Here is a 25,378-nt window from a genome sequence, read left to right as displayed (position 1 = left end):
TGCCACCTCTCAGACCTAGCTGCCGTTTGCCCACCTGTATGCCTTCATCCTGCCCATAGGAAGAGAATAAAACAGAAGCAGTGTGGCCTGACACCAGACTTAAGGTTCGGGAAAGTCTTTCCCCTCTGACTTTATTGTCCCCACTGTGAAGCTACTCAGAGAGGCCAGGGACCACTTGTTGTTGACGTGTATGCTCAGCCACCTCCTAAGAACATGTGCCTGATGGGCCCTATGGACCAGAAAGATTCACGACCTCTCTCTGATTTACTCTGAGATATGGGAAGTGTATGTTCATTTTTGTGTGCTTCATTATGTAATTCAGTAACACAATTTCATTTTCATTATGTTTTAATCAACAATGCACAATTGTTCACCATATGCCAGACAAATATCCCAAGCATTTGTCAAATTATCCTCATTTCATCTTCATCACTTTGCTATGACATAGGTGCTGTTTTTACCCCCATTTTATAGTCATGGAAATTGAAACCCTGAGAAGTTAGCACTCTGATATTCTCATGAAAATAGCATTATGACTGACGAAATGTATGTTTTAAATAATTCTGTTGTTGTTATGTAGTCTCTAAGTCGAACCCAACTATTTGTGGACTGTAGCCCACTGATCTCCTCTGCCCATGGGGTTTCCCAGGCAAGAATACTGGAGTGAGTTGCCATTTCCTTCTCTGGGGATTTTCCTGACCCAGGGATCAATCCCATTTCTCCTGCACTGGCAAGCAGATTCTTTACTGCTGAGCTGCCAGGAAAGCCCTTAACTCATTTTGACTCCTAGGTTAATCCTCATTGCTGCCACCCCACATGGCTTCAGGAATGTTTTTTTGTTTTTTTTTTTTTTTTGCTATAGATATCAGAGGGTTTTTCTGTGTTCTCTCTGGATTATTGTAAGAAAAAATGTTGCTCTGATTTACTTATAGTGTAGGATGATTGTAAAGTCAGTCCATAGGGAAGAAAATGCCACATAGTCAAAATTGCCCTTGAACATGCTCCCAAATGTCTCCAAGCCATTTCTACATAATTTTAAGTGCACAACCCTCTGCAGTAATTCTAGGACATGCTGAAGCTCTAAAACAACAGAGCTTGACTAAAGAAAGGAACAAAAAGAAAATCTAGAGAGACTTGCTGACTTTCTCAGATCAGCAAATTTGAAGATAACCGTCAAATCCCTAAGTATCAACGAAGGTTAGATGAATGAATCAACAAAGGTTTTGCTTGCCTGCCGAGTTGATTCCTTTCTGTTTTCATGTCAAGCTTCTCGAATCTTAATAACTGGTAATTGGTTTATTTGTCATTTCTGAGACTGTGAACCCAAGCACAATTGGACTTTACAAGAAAGTATAGCGTAATGGTTAACAAAAGGATCTCAAGGGGCAGAAGGGCTGAATTTAATGCTCGTCTTCTTCTTAGGTATTTAACACCGACAAATTACATAAAGTTTTAAACCTCAGTTTCTTCATCTGAGCTATCAGGAAAGCCCTGATAAGGAATCCATCTGCAATGCAGGAGACCCTGGTTCGACTCCTGGGTTAGGAAGATCTGCTGGAGAAGGGATGGGCTACCCACTCCAGTATTCTTGGGCTTCACTTGTGGCTCAGCTGGTAAAGAATCTGCCTGCAAAGCAGGAGACCTGGGTTAGATCCCTGGTTTGGGAAGATCCCCTGGAGAAGGGAAAGGCTACCCACTCCAGTATTCTGGCCTGGAAAATTCATGGGCTGTATAGTCCATGGGGTTGCAAAGAGTCGGACACAATTGAGCAACTTTCACTTTTCACTTTCAGTTCTTCATCTGTAAAATGGGCACATAATCTGCACTTAACTTTCTAGGATTAACTTCCATGAAGCTGTTTAAAGGGTGCCTAGAACTTACTAAGCATGCTCTGAATGTTTAATGTTATTGTTTTTCTAAAGTCAGAGCTTAATTTAAAGCATTTGTAATGAGATTAAACTGTATCATATTGTCCTGCATAATAGTACTATGATGAATAGACTTAATAAGCTCTTGTTTCCATTCCTGCAAGCTTTTGACCTAATCAAGATACTCAACCTCCCTATGGCTCATTTTCCCCAACTGTAAAATGAGGTCATTAATACTGCTTTTCTTGTAACATTATTTTAAGTGTTAACTTAATTAATATATACAGAACTTCTCTGAGGTGTCTGGAATTTTTGTCTTTTTATTACTAATCTATACCAGAACCAAGCCCAGTGTAGGTACTCAATAATGAATGGATGGTCAATAGCAACAGTAGAGATGAACTTTCCATATTAAAGTATATTCTTTGGTTGTTGCTGTGGTTCCCAGGACATATTATTTGGTCTTAGCATGAACTGATTTCATATATGAACCCATTCATTAATATTATTACTATCACTGATCTCATCAGAAAGGTGTATAAGCATTGAAAGCTGTGAAGCTCATGATGGTGGATACAAGTTTTTCAAAATAATTTTTGTTTAGAGGCTTGCATTTTTTATCTCTGGCAACAAATACTGTCAGTTATTTACCTCGAAGTGACAGACTCCATTCATTTTCAGGAAAATGTCTGCTGTCTGAATAACCATGATTTGCCTGTCAGGCATTTTTTCAAGTAAAAGCAAGGTTTCACATGGAAGGAACAAAAAATTATTTTGCAGTTCAGTCAACCCCATTATGCTTCAGTATCCTACAGGAGTAATACTTCTGCATGCTTCCTGTTTGCCGCACAAAGTATTTTTTAAAACATGCTTTAAAGAGACAAGTTTTAATAAAATTGATCATCATTACTACTTCAAGAAGGACATATTTTCTAACAGTGTGTGAGAAAGAAGAATCCAATGACTTCTGGTACCCTAGAAGCTGGTGCCATCATCTTGATTCATATGAAGTTTTACCAGCAGTGTTATCCACTGTTGCTTTTGTATAAAAAGTGTGACTGTCAGCATATTGAAAAAAAGGAATGACCTTTTGGGATCCTTATGAAATACTTCTGACCTCAGGGATGCTCCAAAAGGGTCTTAGGATTACCCAGTGTCTATGGACCATGCTTTGAGACTCACTGAGCTACAGATACAGTCAGGAGGTAAAACTATCAGGATTCTACCTTTAATGAATGGTATAACAGAGTCAAGGTTATATGAAAGGTATATGAAAGGTATAACAGAGTCAAGGGTGACTTAGTGTTCCATTCTGAAACTGTGGGTCGGCACAGACAGCACCACAGAGAAACCAAAGGCTAGAGGAAGAGGTGGCTTGGGGTAGAAAATATCATTTCCACTTTGGAGCATGAGGTGGTTGGAAGATACCTTTTTTGAGTTGCTCATCTTAGGGCATCTTATGCAACTGTTCATTCATGAAAGATTTCACGAAAGAGCAGTCACTGGTGCTGGGGACAATAAGAATGTACTTCATTCTGAACTTTGTTCGTGCAGGAGCCATTTTCTTAGTGAGACTGTAAGCTTCCTTAGAGGATGACCTAAATTATATATTTAGAAAAAAACTTTATTACCTGATCATGGTGCAAGGCAATGACAAGGTATCCCAGTTTTCCAAAGACAACATTCTCCTCCCTACGTCCCCACAGTGATGTGAATTTTTCCTCCCTGCTTTGTCTCTAATCAGATCAATATATAGTCATTCTAATCTCATCATTAGTCAGAGAAATGCAAGTATCCCATGAAATGCTGTCTACTCAGTAGATTGATGAAAATGTAAAAGGTGGTCAATCCCAAGATGGTGTGCATTATCAAGACTGCTTTTAGTCTTCCAACTGGGTGAGGGGATCACTCTTGCAATTTGGAAAATAGTTCCACAACATTTTATGAAATTGAGCATTATATTCTGTAAAATCCACCAGGGATAGACTACCAAAAGTCCGGCACAGGTTCACCAAGGTAACTACAAGAAAATGGATAATAGCATGCTCATGATGGCAACAGAAAAAAAGGATGGTAGAAATCTAAATGACCCTCAGTTAGAGATTAGTGATATGTTCCTACACCAGGATACTACACTACAGAGAAAACGAATGAACTGCTAAATGCAATAATATCTGTAAATCGAAGAAATACAAACTTGAAAAAAAAGAAAATTCTAGAAAACTACATACTGTAGATACACTTTTTATAAAGTTCAAAGCAAACAAAACTTAGGTATGCTATTTATGGATATGTACCTATTTGATAAAACTGTACAAGAAATAACAGAGGCCTGTAATCGACCCAGAATTTTAAGGAAATGTTTTCTTCTGGCAGTTGTGTAGACAGAAAGATGTGATATGGAAGGCAAATACAGATCATGCAATGGTATTGGTAGTCTACATTTTCATTTGGGGAGGTGGATAAATGGGTGTTTATTTTAATTATTTAGAGTATATGCATATATATAATATATTTATAGCAAAACATATACAAATTTTATACATATATATTTGTAACACAATATTATATCACGTTGGAGAAGGAAATGGCAACCCTCTCTAGTATTCTTGCCTGGAGAATCCCATTGAGAGAGGAGCCTGGCAGGCTATAGTCCATGGGGTTGCAAGAGTTGGACTCGACTTAGCAACTAAACCACCATTATATCATGTAATATGTCATTTCAAGTAAATATACATATAGCAACAAAATAGTATTAACATGTAAAAACAGAAAAGTTTCCTTGTTAAGGTTGTCCCTCACTATTCAGTCATTTCATGTTTTTTGCATTGTATTGTGAATTTGAGTTTATCTGCATGTTTCCTGATAATTTCCAGAGCTTCCAGGGCAAAGACCTTATTTTAGTCATGTCTATATCCTGCCTTAAAATTAAAAAAAAAAAATTAGGGTATATAAGGCACCAAATCTGTTTGTCACCAAAAATAATTAATATAGTATACATAAATGCATAAATAAATAAATCTATTACATTTTCTGGGTTGATCTGTAAGTAAGAAATTCACTGATTTTTCAATTATGTCTTTGACCTAATGCATTAGCTATCATTTGGCTATATTCAGAATATATATAAAATCCTCGATTATTTTTCCCATGTAGCATTTCAAGTAAATATTCTGTGGGTTATATTTTACATGCATTCACATAAGAAGGAATGTCTCTTTGTGTTTGGTTTAATACTGTCAAATAGTTGTTTAACCTGCTGAGACGATGAATAAATTTTAACAGTTTTTTTTTTTTAATAGGAGAAAGATTGCTGAACTGATATTGACTGTTTATTGAATAAGTTTGCCTTAACCAACTAAGTCAGGGAATTGACATCTATGCTCAGATAGTTACTACAGTTGTCTTCATGGTAAGACCATCTGTCAGAACAGTGCCATATTTTACAGACATATATGTGTTATAGTAACCAGCCATTGAATATGTCAATCTAATTGCATCAGCTAAGCCTTCGTGTGGCTTGACATGAGAAATACACAGGTTTATTTAGTGCAATGCTGCATCTTAGATAATATGAGTATATGTGTAGCATGTCCAGCTATCTGGCAAAATTATCTGCAGTCATTCCCCGTAACCCATCAGCATTGTTCGGTCATCGTAAGGATTATCACTGTCCTAATTTCTCTGTGCCCTGCCCTCTTAACCTTCATATAGTAAGGATGGTGGGGCATAGAAACAAATACACACTCACCAAGAACCAGGAGTTCGCTACATCTGGTCCAGCTGAGGCAATAACACAAGCTTATTTGCCTAGCAAAGTTCTTCTAGGTCCTCTTTTTACCCATTAAACCTCGGAGTTACAAAGACCAGTCTTGAGGTTAGGAGGAAAGGTGACTTGAGGAAACGGGAGAGGATGGAGGGAAGACATGAATAGTCATTTTCTCTGAATGACGTCTCCTTGTTTTATGCTCCTTCCTCTGGGTATTCTGTTATGTCAGACAAGGTGTGTCCAGCCTTTATTACCCTGTTCTTCCAGCACCAGTCACGGCACAGATGGAAGGTCTCTGGAGTAGGTAGGGCTCTTCATAAAGTGTGCAGCAGGTGCAGAGAGAGGTGTGAGTGTGTAGTGACTGTACGTGCTACGGCTTCATCCAGACATGAGCTGTAGGTGATGAAGGTACCATACGTTTGAGCAGCCATTTGTATAGAAAATGAGAGGGTTTAAATGTTTGCTTTCTTTGTATAACAGTTCTGTTGATTTGGGAACCAGTTAGAAGTGTCCTATTGTTTTAATTTTATGATTGTTGTCTCTTGGGTTGACTTCCCCTACCCCCAGATTTATTAAGGTATAATTGACAAGTAAAAATTGTACATATTTAATAAAAATGTGTATGTTTAATATTTAATTATGAATATTTAATTGTGTGATGATTTAATATGTGTATAAATGATTGAATGATTATCACAATCAAGCTAATTAATGTAGCTATCACCTTATTGGTTCCCATTTGTGGAAATGTTTACTTTTTTGATACAAAATAATTTTTATTCAGATATAGCCTGTGTTATATTAGTGTACCAACTTTTTCCTTACTTTGAAAGGGCATGGGTAACAGTAAGTTTATTTATCTACATGTAAAATCAAGGATTAGATGACCCTGGTATTGACCTATATCATTCAAGGATTTTTCCTTATATTGAAAACCATCAGTCTTTTTCCTTGTCTGTAAGGAAAGATGAAGCTAAATTCAAAAATGAAGAGTAGCCATGTGAGTGGTAATAATGTCCAACATACAGAGATCAAATGAGTATATTGATGTTCAAGATTGTCAATACCAAGGTAATATAGGAAAAAGTATGCTAAATAATGTGTTCTCTTTGTTTATTGATAAAAAATTCCAAAGAGGAATGGAAGAAAGTGGGGAAGAGCAATTTAAAGGCAAATCATAATAATGATGACCGCTGAGGGGTGGCTGAGAGAGGATGCTATTGATTGGCCCAAAAAAGCTTTCTTGGGACTCAGGATGTCGGTATCATTAGTACATGACCGTGGAGAAGGAGTTTTGACATTTTTCAGGAAGGTCTGAGGCATTCCAGTCAGTCAAGAGCTGTTAATGTCAGTGCCTTCTGCCGGTGTTACATGAGCTGCTCCCAAATGGGGCCACCTTTGATTTTTAACCTCCACATGCATTTGCTGTCTCACTACCTAGGGGTGTCCTTTTTCATTTTGTTGCCCAGAGCTTCTCTGTGTGATTTGACAGGCTCTCATACTCTTCATTTGTCATTTTGAATCGTAATCCCACCAAATGCCGGTTTTCTTTAATAAGGTGAAGTAAGAATTTGAATCAAGATTGTAAAGCTGAAAACACGGAAGAGTCACTAATAGCTTCTGTTTTCCGTTCAACAGTCCTTGAAGCTCACAGGTACTGAGGAAAAAGTACATATGGTTTTCCCGTTCCTCAAAGTATTCATTATTTTAAGAGATAGGGCTCGGTCATAGTTATAATATTTGTTGTTTAACCTGATATCTTTTAAAGTACTGAGAAAAGGCTTTATTCAGTGACTGAACAGGGACTTCTATTTAGAAGTGTGGAATCTGGGTTTCTTTCTCCCCATGGCATGAACCAGTATGAAGCACTGATTCTTTATTGGAGTATTTGAATTTTGTTCTTTTTACTCTTTATATGTGTTATAACTTTTTGCTCAGAAAAATAAATCAATTCAGTTCAGTTCAGTTGCTCAGTCATGTCCAACTCTGCAATCCCGAGGACTGCAGCACACCAGGCTTCCCTGTCCATCACCAACTCCAGGAGCTTGCTCAAACTCATGCCCATTGAGTCAGTGATGCCATCCAACCATCTCATCCTCTTTGCATGAAATCTCTTTCCCTTTGCCTCCTGACTTCAATCTTCCCCGGCATCAGGGTCTTTTTAAATGAGTCAGTTCTTCGCATCAGGTGGCCAAAGTATTGGAGTTTCAATTTCAGCATCAGTCATTCCAATGAATATTCAGGACTGATTCTGTTTAGGATTGATGGGTTTAATCTCCTTGCAGTCCAAGGGATTCTCAAGAGTTTTCTCCAACACCACAGTTCAAAAGCATCAATTCTTCATCACTCGGCTTTCTTTATGGTCCAACTGTCACATGCATACGTGACTACTGGAACCATAGCTTTGACTAGACGGATGGACGTTTGTTGGCAAAGTCATGTCTCTGCTTTTTAATATGTTGTCTAGGTAGGTCATAGCTTTTCTTCCAAGGAGCAAGTGTCTTTTAATTTCATGGCTGCAGTCACCATCTGCAGTGACTTTGGAGCCCAAGAAAATAAAGTCTGTCACTGTTTCCATTTTCCATCTATTTGCCATGAAATGATGGGACAGGGTGCCATCATGTCTTAGTTTTTCAAATGTTGAATTTTAAATCAGCTTTTTCACTCTTCTCTTTCACATTCATCAAAAGGCTTTTTAGTTCCTCTTCACTTTCTGCCATAAGGGTCGTATCATCTGAGTATCTGGGGTTATTGAGTCCAATCTTGATTCCAGCTTGTGCTTCATCCTGCCCAGCATTTCTCATGATGTACTCTGCATATAAGTTAAATAAGCAGGAGGATGACAATATACAGCCTTGATGTACTCCTTTCCCAATTTGGAATCTGTTGTTCCATGTCCAGTTCTAACTGTTGCTTCTTGAACTGCATACAGATTTCTCAGGAAGCAGGGAAAGTCTGGTAGTCCCATCTCTTGAAGAATTTTCCACAGTTTGTTGTGATCCACACAGTCAAAGGCTTTGGTATAATCAATAAAGCAGAAATAGATATTTTTCTGGAACTCTCTTGCTTTTTCTGTGATCCAACAGATGTTGGAAATTTGATCTCTGATTCCTCTGCCTTTTCTAAATACAGTTTAAACATCTGGAAGTTCACAGTTCATGTACTGTTGAAGCCTGGCTTGGAGAATATTGAGCATTACTTTGCTAGCATGTGAGTGAGATCAGTGCAATTGTGAGGTGGTTTGAACATTCTTGGGCATTGCCTTTCCTTGGGATTAGAATGAAAACTGACTTTTTCCAGTCCTGTGGCCACTGCTGAGTTTTCCAAATTTGTTGGCATATTGAGTGCAGCACTTTCACAGCATCATCTTTTAGGATTTGAAATAGCTCAACTGAAATTCCATCAACTCCACTAGCTTTGTTCATAGTGATGCTTCCTAAGGCCCACTTGACTTCGCATTCCAGGATGTCTGGCTCTAGGTGAGTGATCAAACCATTGTGGTTATCTGTGTCATTAAGATCTCTTGTGTAGTTCTTCTCTGTATTCTTGCCACCTCTTCTTAATATCTTCTGCTTCTGTTAGGTCCATACCATTTCTGTCCTTTTTTGTGCCCATCTTTGCATGAAATGTTCCCTTGGTATCTCTAATTTTCTTGAAGAGATCTCTAGTCTTTCCCTTTCTATTATTTTCCTCTATTTCTTTGCACTGATCACTGAGGAAGGCTGTCTTGTCTCTCCTTGCTATTCTTTGGAACTCTGTATTCAGATGGGTATATCTTCCCTTTTCTCCCTTGCTTTTCACTTCTCTTCTTTTCAAAGCTCTTTGTAAGGCCTCCTCAGACAACCATTTTGCCTGTTTTTATTTCTTTATCTTGGGGAATGGTCTTGATCACTGCCTTCTGTACAGTGTCACGAACCTCTGTTCATAGTTCTTTAGGCAGTCTATCAGAGAAATAAATAATTGCATGTAAAACCATCTCTTCTTTATTTTCAGAAGTATTTATTCAGCACTAATTGTATTCTAAGCTTAGATGATATTACACAACACATGGAAATTTACATGCAGTGGAGCATCCCAAAGGACCCAACAGATGCATGGGGCATATGTTCTGCTAAAAGAAAGAGATATCTGAAGTACCACTCTAACTATAAACATGCTTCATTACAATTAGAGAAATGCAGGGATAGAGAAAGAATAAAAAGAGAGAGCGAAGGAGGGAGGGAAGGAGGGAAGGTGAGGGGAGAGTAGACAAACTGCATTTATTCATTAACTTTTCACTGAAGAAATAGCAAAAGAGAGATTGTAAATCTGCCGCAGTTATCTTAGAAAAGTCCCAGTGTTACAACAGCTGTTCTTCCCCTGATTCATTCCCACCACCCCACGGCTCTCTAGATCTGTTTTCTTCCAGGAGTGTCTCCATGACTTTTGTGAAAGAAATCTGTTGGTACTCTTTTCTTAGACTATGCTTTGCATTATGCTGACCAAGTGTAATGGCTAGGAGCCAAGCAACCCAATAACTGCCTTAGAATGGTGTCTTTGAGTTTTTGGTTTTTGTTTCTGATTGAAGTTGCAGTAAAACATATTCCTCAGTGTACCTCAATGTACAAATGAACAAGAACAATGCATACGCGCGTGCACACACAGACACACACAGACACTTCTTTCAGGCCCAGACAGTCCTTTATTTTCAACCAGCAGGCTTGCTCAGAGGCGTATCATTCAGTCTCACAGGTGGAGATTAAACTGCTGTCCTCTCGCAACCACAGGCGGAGTGCCTTCCTTGCCGGGCCCCTCCTGATCCGCGCTCATAGCGCCTTCCTCCCCGGGCCCCTCCTGACCCGCACGCGTATCACCTTCCTCCCCGGGCCCCTCCTGATCCTGAGGCTCCGACACTGCCGCCCCTTGTCTGTCACCCTTCCCTGGCTCCTCGTCTACCGCTGAGCTCGTAGTCTCCACGCTCCCCAAATGGCTGCTCCTCGATCCCCTTCTAGTAAATTCCATACCTGTCTACTGAGTAGCCTACCCTGGATACATAGGGTCATCCCTGGGTGCCTCTTGAACCCTTGTCTTCCGCTATCTGATCTGTCACAACGATCTGCTGACTTTATATCCAGTATCCATCTAGAATCCACACAACACCCTCCATGTGCACTTTCTCTCAAGGCCAAGGACTTCTGATGGGTTTTCTTGGCTGCCCCTTCCGTAGAGTTCAGCACCAATGCAACCTTGCATGTCAGTGGTCTCTTGCCACTTACCGCCGTTTCATAACCACGAAGCCCCCCTGGCATGCAGTAAAACCGTACGGTGGTTGTTCATGTATTTGGGGCGTGCTGTTTGCCCTGCTTACCCTGCCAGGCTTAGCTGAGCTCATTCGCCGTCTGGTACCTGGCGATGTGTTGGCCGATCTAGGACGGCGTCAGCTAGGAGGCTGGGATGTCTTGGTCCTAATCCATGTCTCCTCCTTCAGCCCAGCTGGAGAACATTCTCCATGTGGATAGCAGAGCACAAGTAGAGACCCCAAATCTGTTACTCTGGGCTGTCACATCTCCTAGCATCCTATTCCTTAAAGCAATTCACATTTTTGAATTTGGGATCAAAGGGCAGGGTATCAGACTTTGCTTCCTGTGTAAAAACCTGCAGATTCCACAGTGAGAGGCATGGATGGAGGGAGGAAGATGAAATGGACCCTTTAACACAGTAAATCAGCCATACCAAAGTCAGAGATGTCCTTCCCCCCAAATTAGAGTCCTACCTCTCTAGGGCACCCTTTCCATTACATCATAGCCGTATGTTTGGAAGTGGTTATTTTAAAATTACTGTTTACTACTTGCATTTATTATCCCTGTGATCACGGGGAGAAATGAGCTTCCTTTTGTTTCCTCTATCTCAGAGTCTAGCACAATGACTAGTTCATGGTGAGTACTTGTTGCAGTGACAGGACAGAATCAGCAGTGAGGGATGGGTCTCGGTGTGCCCCAGAGATGCACTGCTACACCCACAGGTAGAGATAAGGACTTCAGGTCCATGATGAATTGGCCATCTACCATGAGACCCTTCATCGTGAGCCTTTGAGAACTGTCCCCTTCCTGTGGCTCTAACAGGACAGATATCTTTTCTCCCTGGACCAGAGATGCAGGCAGGAATCAGTACTATAATACTGAACTCAGAGGAGTCTTCCCTGTCTATTTCTGCCTGTTACACTCCTGGCTAAAATCACAGGAACCAGTCAAGGGACCTGGAGAAACCCTACTGTTACCTGGAAATTCAACTCTCCTTCCAGGGAATGTATCCTAAGGAATGTGCACCCTGCTAATGGTGAGTGAGGCAGTATCATCTTCCACTGAAAAGGCAACATTTTTGTTAGTAAAACTTTCTTGCAGTTCAAAAGGAAGCCGTTTCCAAGAGCTGAGTTTGGTAACTCACAATTTAATAGTTAAGTCATCCTCTGTCTATTGTAAAGGGTTTTCAGAAGAATTCATTAAGAACTGGGAAGCCCTTGAAAGATTCATAATAATCTTTTTTTTTTTTTTTTAACTAATAACCAATGCAAACTTCACAAGTACAATTGAGCAGTTGCATGGATTCAAGAGGAATCTAAATCCTTTGAGAAAAAAAGGCATCGAGAAATGTGGTACTTGAGCCCCATCCACTACTCTGCCAACCAGCCACTACGCATCCCATTCCACCCTGCGTACACTGAGCAAATGAAGCGCCTATTGCTACTGGATCCTGAGCCCCGTCATCCTGCTGCTCACGCTGTTGCCGCCATCTGGAATACCCTCTGCCTCGCTTCCTAGTCTATGCGACAGGAAGCACCAGATATTATGGAAATTTTGTGCATGTGCTCTGACCCAGTGGATTTGTTTTGAAGGATAGAATTGAGTCTGTTGCTTTATTTCATGGTAAGACTCCAGAACATCAGCAGTTTTTCTGTCATTTCCAGAGTGGAAATCTGTCAACCAGGGATGTGGCTTTGGCATCAGATTTCCTGGGTTCAAATCCTGGCTCTCTATTGGCTGGTTGAATGACCTTGGTCAAATCACTTAACTTTTTTGCCCCAAGTATCTTATACTTAAAATGAAGTTAATATTAGCACCTTCCTCCCAGGAGTCGTTGGGAAGATTTGACGTGTCAGTAAACATGATATACTTTGAATGATGCTTGGCACACTATAAGGAACTTTGCACATGCAAATACTTATTGTTTTCAGATGTGTTTTCATTATTTGTGGATCTTTCTACTTTTTTTTTTCTTGCTGCAGTTGCTACTACTAACAGAATTACATCCTATTTTTGGTATTCTCTGAAACATTTTACCCGGGGCTTTGGCTAGTATAGATGTTCCACAAATAATTCTTAATTTGTCAAGAAAAATAATGAAGGTCTAAAATTAAACTAATTTCTCTTATAGGAATGCATGCCAACTCTCTAAATTGAGGAAACTACTTTTTTTTTTAATGGTCCTGTGAAGACCTACAAGACCTTCTAGAACTAAGACCAAAAACGATGTCCTTTTCATCATAGGGGACTAGAATGCAAAAGTAGGAAGTCAAGAGATAACTGAGTAACAGGCAAGTTGGGCCTTGGAGTATAAAATAAGACAGAATTTTGCCAAGAGAACATACTGGTCATAGCAAACACCCTCTTCCAACAACACAAGAGATGACTCTACACATGGACATCACCAGATGCTCCATACCCAAATCAGACTGATTGTAGTCTTTGCAGCTGAAGATGGAGAAGCCCTAACACCCTCTTCCAACAACATAAAAGAAGACTCTACACATAGACATCACCAGATGATCAATACCCAAATCAGAGATTGTACTCTTTGCAGCTGAAGATGGAGAAGCTCTAACACCCTCGTCCAACAACACAAGAGAAGACTCTACACATGGACATCACCAGATGATCCATACCCAAATCAGACTGATTGTATTCTTTGCAGCTGAAGATGGAGAAGCCCTATACAGTCAGCAAAAACAAAACTGGGAGCTGACTGTGGCTCAAATCATGGACTCATTATTGCAAAATTCAGAATTAAATTGAAGAAAGTGTTTTTTTCTCTCAAGACAGTAGGTCGTTCCCTACAGACCATTCAGGTATAACCTAAATCAAATCTCTTAGGATTATACAGTGGAAGTGACAAATAGATTCAATGGATTAGATCTGTTAGATAGAGTGCCTGAAGAACTGTGGATGGAGGTTCGTTACATTGTATAGGAGGCAGTGATCAAAATAATCCCCAAGAGGAAGAAATGCAAAATGGTTGTCTGAGGAGGCCTTACAAATAGCTAAGAAAAGAAGAGAAGCAAAAGGCAAAGGAGATAAGGAAAGATATAGACATCTGAAAACAGAGTTCCAAAGAATAGCAAGGAGAGACAAGACAGCCTTCCTCAGTGATCAGTGCAAAGAAATAGACGAAAATAATAGAAAGGGAAAGACTAGAGATCTCTTTAAGAAAATTTGGGATACCAAGGGAACATTTCATGCAAAGATGGGCTCAATAAAGGACAGAAATGGTATGAATCTAACAGAAGCAGAAGATATTAAGAAGAGGTGGCAAGAATACACAGAAGAACTGCACAAAAAAGATCTTCATGACCCAGATAATCACGATGGTTTGACCACTCACCTAGAGCCAGACATCCTGGAATGAGAAGTCAAGTGGGCCTTAGGAAGCAACACTACAAACAAAGCTAGTGGAGTTGATGGAATTCCAGTTGAGCTATTTCAAATCCTAAAAGATGATGCTGTGAAAGTGCTGCACTCAATATGCCAACAAATTTGGAAAACTCAGCAGTGGTCACAGGACTGGAAAAAGTCAGTTTTCATTCCAATCCCAAGGAAAGGCAATGCCAAAGAATGCTCAAACTACCGTACAATTCCACTCATCTCACACGCTAGCAAAGTAATGCTCAAAATACTCCAAGTTAGGCTTCCTGGTTCACATCTGGAAGTGAACTGAGAACTTCCAGATGTTCAAGCTAGATTTAGAAAAGACCGAGGAACCCAAAGGTCAAACTGCTAACATCTGTTGGAGCATAGAAAAGAGAGTTCCAGAAAAACATCTACTTCTGCTTTATTGACTACGCCAAAGCCTTTGACTGTGTGGATCACAACAAACTGTGGAAAATTCTTCAAGAGATGGGAATACCAGACCACCTGACATGCCTCCTGAGAAATCTGTATGCAGGTCAGGAAGCAACAGCTAGAACAGAATATGAAACAATGAACTGGTTACAAATTGGGAAAGGAGTATGTCAAGGTTGTATATTGTCATCCTGCTTATTTAACTTATATGCAGAGTACATCATGACAAATGCCAGACTGGATGAAGCAAAAGTTGGAAATAAGTTTGCAGAGAGAAATATCAATGACCTCAGATATGTAGATTATACCATTCTAACCACAGAAAGCAAAAAAGAATTAAAGAGCCTCTTGATGAAAGTGAAAGAGAGCGAAAAAGCTGGCTTAAAACTTAACATTCAAAAAACGAAGATCATGGCATTATGTCCAATACTTTATGGCCAATAGGTGGGGGAAACAATGGAAATGGCAACAGACTTTATTTTCTTGGGCTCCAAAATCACTGCAGGTGGTGACTGCAGCCATGAAATTAAAAGACACTTGCTCCTTGGAAGAAAAGTTATGACCAACCTAGATAGCATATTAAAAAGCAGAAACATTACTTTGCCGACAAAAGTCCGTCTAGTCAAAGCTATGCTTTTTCCAGTAGTCATGTATGGATGTGAGAGTTGGACCATAGAGAAAGCTGAGCGCCGAAGAATTGATGCTTTGAACCGTGGTGTTGGAGAATACTCTTGAGAGTCCCTTGGATGGCAAGGAGATCCAACCAGTCCACCCTAAAGCAAATCAGTCTTGAATATTCATTGGAAGGACTGATGCTGAAGCTGAAGCTCCAATACTTTGGCCACCTGATGCGAAGAACTAACTCATTTGAAAAGAAACTGATGCTGGGAAAGATTGAAGGCAGGAGGAGAAGGGGATGACAAGAGAATGAGATGGTTGGATGGCATCACTGACTCGATGGACATGAGTTTGAACAAGCTCTGGGAGTTGGTGATGGAGAGGGAAGCCTCACTTGCTGCAGTCCATGGGATGGCTAAGAGTCGGACGCGACTGAACTGAACTGATTTTCTCTTTTATGATAGCATCTGAAGATTTTATGACAGTTTTTCAAGGCCCTGGTGACTTGAAATTAGGCCCAGATAAGTGGTCAATTTAAATAAGCTATGAGTCCAATTTAAACAGGCTAGGTTAAGTCAAAATTAGCCTTTTAATTACACTATCTAACATCAGAAGTCAGTGTTGTACTTTATATATTTGAAACTTTGGCTTTCCATAAGAAATGGAATAGTAATGCGTTGTATCTTCTCATTGCATGTGCAGAATATAGCTTTCTAATTTTTTTCCTTCTTCCATTAAAGAGCATTCAAATCACAGCTGCTGGCAGAAGTTGCTTGTTGCATGCTCTAGTGCCTCTTTCAATTTTTAACTTTCATTTCATAAACTCTTGTTTATTCATATATAGGATTGGTGCTATAAGGGCCATACATATACAGAACATCTTCCAGAAAAAACCCCAAACTTATGGCCAACCAAATATGAACTCTTCAAGACAAATTTTTTCTGTCTTCTCTTTCAGGTAAAACCTAGGGTCTTTTTTTTTCCCCCAAGCAACAATTTCATTCATCAAATACCATATTGTGTCATTAGTATAGTATCTGGACAAAGGGATAGAGGCTTGAAAGTGGTAGGAGACAGTCTTGGCATAAAAAGGTGAAAAGGATAGACAGATATATAGATTTGTAACAGGTTACTTGGATTGCACTGTTATATTGTGAGGTGGGTACACATAGCTTAGTATATGTGGAGAGAGTCAGTGGTCTCTACTAGGAGAACAAGTAAAGAATATTTTTTCCTGGACCAGGCAGGATTGACCCATCTCAGTATCCTATGTATATGCCTAAAGTGGAAGGTCTGCTTCCATAGACATGTCCTGAAAATAGAAGAGTGTCTGGGCTGAAAGAAGGGTTCCTGTTCCCTTTATGTTACATTACTCTTTATATAGATCTGGGATTTCAGAGGAATGATCATGATTTTATTTCCCGGGTTGTTTTGTCTCTTGGTCAATTTGTCTTTACAGCAAGGGGAGCTGCTGCTTCCTGACCCTGCCAGGAAGGCTGGGCTTCTCCTCCTGAGCAGATGGACATAAATTTTAAAAGGGGTTTGGGAGAGAAATGAGGGAAATTCAAAGCAGATAAATCATTAACTTTTTACTACCCTTCTTATACATGGCACATTACTTCTTTCATAAAAGAACTAGAGAAGCACAATATTAAGAGGGTCATTTTAAAATTTGCATACGAGGTGTTCTCATATTTTGTCCTCCAAATTGGCCTTTTTTAAAAGTCCAGTCTTAGGTAGACTTTTTTTTTTTTCCTGGCAAAATCAGCAGGAACTTCCAGGTGGCTAAAATCCACGCTGTGCATTGTCGCTGAGAACATTTATAGCACATTGTTCAGAACAGAATAGCTGAGAGCGACAGGGGGCTCTTGAAATGCCTCTTTGAGCCCTAAATTGGAGACATGTTTTTGTCATTTCAGACTTGCAATGGTGGGGTCTAGTATTCAAAGCAAATACCACTCCTGTGGAACACCAGCTTTAATTAATGTCCAGCAAGAGATGAGCGATTGCCAATAAGCCATGAATTAAAGTGGAATGGTGCACCAAAGGCCGGGTTCTCATCTCAAATGCAGAGCATTTCTTGCTGTTTTCTTGAAAGGTCACCTTAGGCAGAGAGGTGAGCAAGCTTCCATGCCAGCTCCCCAATTCTGAGGGGTGAGCAGTACCAGCAAACACAAAGAAGCAGGTTTTGGCTCTAGCAGGAAAGGGGGAACAAATCTGATGGGCTCAAAGGCATTTTGTCAGTGTCCCCAACATTAAAAGCTGGGGTATTTATGGAGCATCTACGTTCCTGGACTCATTATTTCTTATATCGTCATAAACCTCAGTCTTGGGAGGATTCGTGAAGGTTGTCTATTCCCATCACTGTGTTGATGCTTGCAGGGACCACTTCTGCCAAAGGCGTATCCAGTGCTGCTTGAATTCTCCTGTGACCTGAAACTCCCCCCTCCAGGAGCAGCCTGTTTCATCTCTGAGTGGCTAAGCCAGTTTACTTTTTTTTTTTTTTCTTAAACGTGAGCCAAAATGAATCCCCTGCTGCTTTAATCCACTGAGGCTGATTTATCCCTGAGGGCCAAACACAATGAATCAAAACCCTTGTTATGCGCAACAGCTCTTTAATAAAAGGGAAGGCATGTCTCACACTCTCCCTCTTCTATGGACAAAGCAACCCTGAATCTTTCAAACAGGCTTCATGGGGCATGATGTGTGTGTGTGTCCACCTGGTCTTCTGCAAATGATAATAATTATTATTATCTTAAATAGTGCATACAGTGGGCCAGGCAGTGTTCTAAGAGCTCATATAAATCCCTACAGCGATCTTCTGAACTGATTACTAGGATTATCCCATTTTACAGATGAGGAAAAATGAGACATGGAGAGCTTAAGTAACTTGCCCCCAGGATTTGAATCCAGAATGCACACATTTCAACATTTCCCGTGCTCTTATTTGTCTGTTTCAACCATACCTTTTCGGAAGACAGAAGCCATTTACAATTTCCTGTTGGAAACTCATATTTCTAAATTTGTTCCACATGAACATGTGCTTGCAACTTGAAATGTGTTGTCCTGATTAAGCCTCTCAACACTCAGCAAACACCATCAGCCCTGTCTGTCCTGCTGAGAAATAGACTCAAAGTGATTAAAAAATAGCAATTCAGTACAGTCAAGATTTGAATCAGGCACTTCTGGGTCAAAACCGCGGAGGTTCCATTCTACTGAGATTTGCCCTGGGCTCCAACTACCTGTGGTGAATGAATGAGGAGCCCCTTCCTACATTGCAGAGCTGGGCCCCCATGACTAGTGACCCCTAGCAGTATGAGAATGTGGCAAGGGGCTTTCTGGTTTATGGTTTGCTCTCAGGCATTCAGAGGAAAAATCACTCCCAAAACTGGTTCCCTGAACCTCCTTCAGCCTTGCTATTTATCTTTTCCTCAGTCCTGAGGTCCTCAGCTCACATGCACTGCCGTGTAGGTTCAGCCTTTAGAAGCTGTCCAAATTATTTACTGAAATGCTCATTTCTATGCCACTGCAATGACTAGCTTTGATTTTTTTTAAATTTTTTTCATTTATTCATATTAGTTGGAGGCTAGTTACTTTGCAATATTGTAGTGGTTTTTGCCATACATTGATATGAATCAGCCATGGATTTACATGTGTTCCCCATGTAAAACCCCCCTCCCACCTCCCTCCCCATCCCATCCCTCTGGGTCATCCCAGTGCACCAGCCCTGAGCACTTGTCTCATGCATCAAACCTGGACTGGCTATCTGTTTCACAATTGATAATATACATGTTTCAATGCTATTCTCTCAGATCATCCCACCCTCGCCTTCTCCCACAGAGTCCAAAAGTCTGTTCTATACATCTGTGTCTCTTTTTCTGTTTTGCCTATAGGGTTATCGTTACCATCTTTCTAAATTCCTTATATATGCGTTAGTATACTGTATTGGTGTTTTTATTTCTGGCTTACTTCACTCTGTATAATGGGCTTCAGTTTCATCCACCTCATTAGAACTGATTCAAATGTATTCTTTTTAATGACTGAGTAATATTCCATTGTGTATATGTACCACAGCTTCCTTATCCATTCATCTGCTGATGGGCATCTAGGTTGCTTCCATGTCCTGGCTATTATAAACAGTGCTGCGATGAACATTGGGGTGCACGTGTCTCTTTCAGATCTGGTTTCCTCGGTGTGTATTCGCTTTGATTTTTGTAGAGCTGCTTACAAAGAGAAAATCTGAATGTAGGAATCTTGATTTGTGGGTTGCTAAAGTAATTTGGGTCTATGCATGTGGCCCCCTAATGATGAGGGCCCAGAAGTGTTGGGCAGGGATGCTCCCTGGAGTGAACCCCAGGAGTCTAAATGAGGACCTATTCTTCCATGTCTACCACCAACAGGTTGGTTAAGGGTTTGTTGAGATTAACACATTTCTCTTTTGAAGTGTAAACACTCTCAGAGGATATAAAGCAAGTGGATACATCTCATAGAATACGTTGCTTTATTGGGTTGCAGTTTACAGAGACTGACTGCAGGGAATAAGTGATTGTTGGAAAAGGAGGAATCAGAAAGGGTGAAAAGATCAAAGGGTAAGTGTCTCAGGCTTATCTTCTCTTGGCTTTCTCTAGCTCTTTCCTCTCCATCTTAATTATAAATCATTAGGTCTAGAAGGTCCCACTTGGATTCCTGGACACATTAAGTCCAGGTCACTGGTCACTGGTCATGCCAACCTGTGGAATCTTGTACACAAGACAACTGTAAGAAAGACACTCATTATCTTTTGATCGAATTTACCCAAGTATTGGATTGAATGCTATCAGTTTCTCACTTTGGTCAAATTCTTCAGTGTCTGCAGTCCACAGTGTTTCCTTCTGAAAGTAAAGCTAATAATGCTGACTTTTTGAGACTTGGGAATTGGGCTAATGTTTTACATTGTCAGAGACAGAGTAAGGCTTGACACACGGTAGATGCTCAGTAAAATACAATACCATTAAAATTATTTTTGTTTGAATATTAGATTGTGTATCTATTGAAAATTGAATGAAGAGTTCTCCTTTTACATAATTTTCTTTTCAATTTAAATAAATATTTGACTTGGAAACAGAGAATCCTTAAAAATTATGTTGAAATGGTACATCAGAGAACTGCCCCTGCAGTTTACAAGCATTAACCAAATCCTCAAGAATTAAAACTAGAACTGAGTGGTTTCTTAGCAAGGAAGTTTGGAGTTTTCAGACACATCTTTTTTCTTTTACCTCATTTGCAAATACTTATCTCTGATTTAAATCATTCAAATGACTTCAGAAACACAATGGAAGCAGAGCAGAACTAAGTGTTTCCAACTGTCAGGTCTGGTGAAGGATGATGTAAAATGGGACATTTAGCTGGCATCCTGCAATGATCTGTAAATAGAATAAACAAAGCATCCACATTTAGTGGTTAAAAATAGTGTTTCTTGTAAATGCAGTGTGCCTGGAGACCTCAGGGTTGACGTGGGTGCCCGTGGATCTGGGCAAATGTGCTTGTAGGCAGGGGCACTCCGATGGGTCAGGTAAAAGGTTCTTAGACCCTGGATTCAACTTTAATTGGATAAAATGAAGTAAAACTGGCCTTTCTTCTTTCTCCGATGTCATCTTCAAATGAATTATGGACTGAATCTGCAGAGGTAAATCTAGTGGAAGAATTGAACAATCCATTGCTTTACTAGCAATTATCAATTGAAATAGTCTACTGAAGACCTGACTACAAAGGCAAGATTGCTCCCCTTCATCAATATTTCAGTGTTAATAAGGTTTTGCTTTTTTGGTGTGTGTGTGTTTATGTGTGTGTATGTGTGTGTATGTGTTTAGCAGACTCCCCTCACTGTCCTGTTAATCGTTAATTATGTTGTTACTTAAGAACACGTGTAGTCAACTCATGGTGCTTTATTTCTTTTCTACAAATTACACAGTAGAACTATTTATTGTCTGTTTTACAGGGAGCTTTAAGTATAAAAGTGGTTAATCCAGAAACTTTTGCTTTGATTGAACAAGCAAAATATATTACTACTTTATGCATGAGAGCTTCTTTCAACAAGGAGACAGTGTTTCATAGCCAACAATGAAAAACCACGTGAGATAGGAAGGCCATATCAATTTTTTTTCCCCCTGAGTAAAACATCTGCCTTTAATTTTTTATTCCATGCGTGTATGTACAACACTCACCATCTTCCAGGTAACCTCTATTCTTTGCAAATCATTTAATCTGCATACCGATCAAATGAATGAAGCACTGTAAACTCCCATTTTACAGATGGGAAAACAGAAACACACAGTGAAGCTGAGAAACTTGTCCAAAATTGCATAGGTTGTCAGTGGGAGAAGTGGGGTTTGGACCCAGGCAGTGTTCATGAGCTCAAGCAGCACTCTATCGGTACCTTTGTTCACACCTCTTAATTTAGTGTAATAAAAGCTCTAATAATCGCAGTAATAAAGCCTGCCAACGTAAGCATTGTCACTCTTGTGCCTTTAATGCTGTTCATTTTGAATCCCGTATACAAATTCTCATCCATGCTTTCTTTTTGATATGAAAATAGCATCAAATTTGGTGATTTTAAGTAAACATCCAAATAGGAAATTTTGAAAAGGTGGATCTAAAAGCAAGTAGTATTGGGAGGAAACATTGTAGACTTAGGACTGAGTGTTATTGGGGAAAGCTTTATGTTTTGATCTGTAGGGAAAGAACAGGTTGGCCAAGATGGCCATGGTCAGGCTCTCTTGACCCATGTTTTGTAAATACATGGTAATGTGACAGCTGAGATCACTTATTGCACTGCGATGCACCTCACATGTACCTGCTGGGCCATGGGCCAGTTTTGCCCTGTAAACACATATAAGCTCCACCTGAAAAGCCCTTGTGGCTATATTATGGCCGCATTATGGCTGTGTTGGGGCTATGTGTCCAATGGGTCAACCGCAAGAGAATATAGTATCTCTGCTTCTACTACAGCTACTGTGCCAGCCTGGAGAGAATAAACATGTCTACAGTTCATATGACTCCTTAGGTTTTCTTGCAGCTTCCCCGCTCATGCCTTGCCTAGCCAGAGTTCATAAACAGTGAGATACAGCAAGACATGATCAATAATGTGGTCCTTGGGATCATTACCTGATGGGGCTGGAGGCTCAGTATTTTTTTTAATCTTTATTTTTGGAGATGAAGAACCCGAAGTAGGGAAGGGAGAGTGACTGAACCAGAGTCATACATCCCACTAGTGACAGAGTTCCATCTGGACACATGACTTCCAGCTCCTAAACCAGCCTTTCTGTTGGACCATTCTCCTGAAATAGCTTCAGACATCACAGCCCAGAAGACAGGTCAGAGACATGCTGAAGTCTGAATCCAACAGATGCCCTTGGTCTTTTCCATATTCTTCAAGCAGTTTAACAGTTTTTCCATAGAATCTAGAACAATGTGCATGCAAGGTACACAGGTTCTCTGGCTCTTTGCAGGGAGGAGACATCTGTCTTTTGAAAATATGAACAACTGGTGATTATCACCTGGATTTGTCTTCTGTTAATTGATGATGAGTGTTTTCAGTTCATTTCAGTCACTCAGTTATGTCCGACTCTTTGTGATCCCATGGACTGCAGCACGCCAGGCCTCCCTGTCTGTCACCAACTCCCGGAGCTTGCTCAAACTCATGTCTGTTCAGTCGATGATGCCATCCAACCATCTCATCCTCTGTCATCCCCTTCTCCTCCTTCCTTCAATGTTTCCCAGCATCAGGGTCTTTTCCAGTGAGTCAGATCTATACATCAGGTGACCAAAGTATTGGTTGTAGCTTCAGCTTCAGCATCAGTTCTTCCAATGAATATTCAGGACTGATTTCCTTTAGGATTGACTGATTTGATCTCCTTGCCATCCAGGGGACTCTCAAGCATCTTCTTCAACACCACAGTTCAAAAGCATCAATTCTTCAGTGCTCAGCCTTCTTTATGGTCCAACTCTCACATCCATTCTCACAGGCTTCCCTTTGTGGCTCAGCTCGTAAAGAATCTGCCTGCAATGCGGGAGACCTGGGTTTGATCCCTGGATTGGGAAGATCCCGTGGAGAAGGGAAAGGCCACCCACTCTAGTATTCTGGCCTGGAGAATCCCATAGACTGTATAGTCCATGGGGTCACAAAGAGCTGGACATGACTGAGTGATTTTTTGCTTCACTCACATCCATACAAGACTACTGGAAAAACTATAGGTTTGAATATACAGACCTTTGTCTGTAAAGTAATGTCTCTGCTTTTTAATGTGCTGTCTGAGTTTTGAGAGAGTCAATTCTTACGTAGATTGATAAGCAGTCTGGGGTCCCTGAGGAGGAGAAAGGGGCCTGGGCCTCTCAGGGAGGAGAAGAGGACAAGCATTTTTTGCTATATTGCTTTGTCTTAGTCAATATAGCAATGTATCTTGCTCAAGGACATGTTTCTCCTTCTTTACAGGAACCTTCTGACTAATCTTGTTATTTTAAGACTATGTTGTGAGAATGGGTCTGGTAAAACCTTTTTATTGCTAATTCTAATCTTGTTAACTTAAGCTGTATGTTGTGGGAGTGGGTAAAAATGAATAAGGCCTTGATAAGACTAGTGAGGGGGCCCTCTCTGCCCACCTTCTATGTCTGTGTCAGAAGATTTCTCTGTCTGTTTTTATACTTTAATAAAACTCCACTACACAAAAGCTCTTGAGTGATCAAGGCTGGTCCCTGGTCCCAAAGCTAAATCTTCTTTAGAGATCACGAATACAACACCGTTCACTGTAAGCTATCAGTTTGTCTTAGCTTTTCTTCCAAGGAGTAGTTCAGTTCGGTTCAGTTGCTCAGTCGTGTCTTTGCAACCCCATGAATCTCAGCACACCAGACCTCCCTGTCCATCACCAACTCCCAGAGTCTACCCAAACCCACGTCCATCGAGTTGGTGATGTCATCCAGCCATCTCATCCTCTGTCATCCCCTTCTCCTCCTATCCCCAGTACTTCCAAGCATTAGGGTCTTTTCCAATGAGTCAACTCTTTGAATGAGGTGGCCAAAGTACTGGAGTTTCAGCTTCAACATCAGTCCTTCCAATGAACACCCAGGACTGACCTCCTTTAGGATGGACTGGTTGGATCTTCTTGCAGTCCAAGGGACTCTCAAGAGTCTTCTCCAACACCATAGTTCAAGAGCATCAATTCTTTGGCACTCAGCTTTCTTTATAGTCCAACTCTCACATCCATACATGACTACTGGAAAAACCATAGCCTTGAGTAGACGGACCTTTGTTGGCAAAGTAATGTCTCTGCTTTTAAATATGCTATCCAGGCTGGGCATAACTTTCCTTCCAAGGAGTAAGTGTCTTTTAATTTCATGGCTGCAATCACCATCTGCAGTGATTTTTGGAGCCCAAAAAAATAAAGTCTGACACTGTTTCTACTGTTTCCCCATCTATTTTTCATGAAGTGATGGGACCAGATGTCATGATCTTAGTTTTCTGAATGTTGAGCTTTAAGCCAACTTTTTCACTCTCCTCCTTCACTTTCACCAAGAGGCTTTTTAGTTCCTCATCACTTTCTGCAATAAGGGTGGCTTTGTCTGCATATCTGAAGTTATTGATATTTCTCCCAGCAATCTTGATTCCAGCTTGTGCTTCTTCTAGCCCATCGTTTCTCATGATGTACTCTGCATATAAGTTAAATAAGCAGGGTGACAATATACAGCCTTGACATACTCCTTTTCCTTTTTGGAACCAGTCTGTTCCATGTCCAGTTCTAAGTGTTGCTTCCTGACCTGCATACAGGTTTCTCAAGAGACAGGTCATGTGGTCTGGTATTCCCATCTCTTTAAGAATTTTCCATAGTTCATTGTGATCCACACAGTCAAAGGCTTTGGCATAGTCAATAAAGCAGAAATAGATGTTTTTCTGGAACTCTCTTGCTTTTTCTATGATCCAAGGAGTAAGCGTCTTTCAATTTCATGGCTGCAGTCACCATCTGCAGTGATTTTGGAGCCCAAGAAAATAAAGTCAATCA

The 25,378-nt window shown here is 40.4% G+C and overlaps 1 protein-coding gene and 1 long non-coding RNA gene across 3 annotated transcripts in view; both read left to right on the top strand.

The window, feature by feature from the left end:
- The window catches only part of PLCB1 (phospholipase C beta 1), an 879,212-nt gene that overhangs the window by 194,191 nt on the left and 659,643 nt on the right, over window positions 1-25,378 (top strand). The window lies entirely within an intron of this gene.
- On the top strand, window positions 13,240-13,613 carry LOC122448382. Its single transcript, XR_006271587.1, has 2 exons — window positions 13,240-13,351; window positions 13,565-13,613. It is a non-coding gene; the product is annotated as an uncharacterized LOC122448382 (long non-coding RNA).

The sequence above is a fragment of the Cervus canadensis genome, chromosome 10, assembly GCF_019320065.1.
Source record: "Cervus canadensis isolate Bull #8, Minnesota chromosome 10, ASM1932006v1, whole genome shotgun sequence".
NCBI lineage: Eukaryota > Metazoa > Chordata > Mammalia > Artiodactyla > Cervidae > Cervus > Cervus canadensis.
This window is presented reverse-complemented; position numbering and strand designations above follow the sequence as displayed.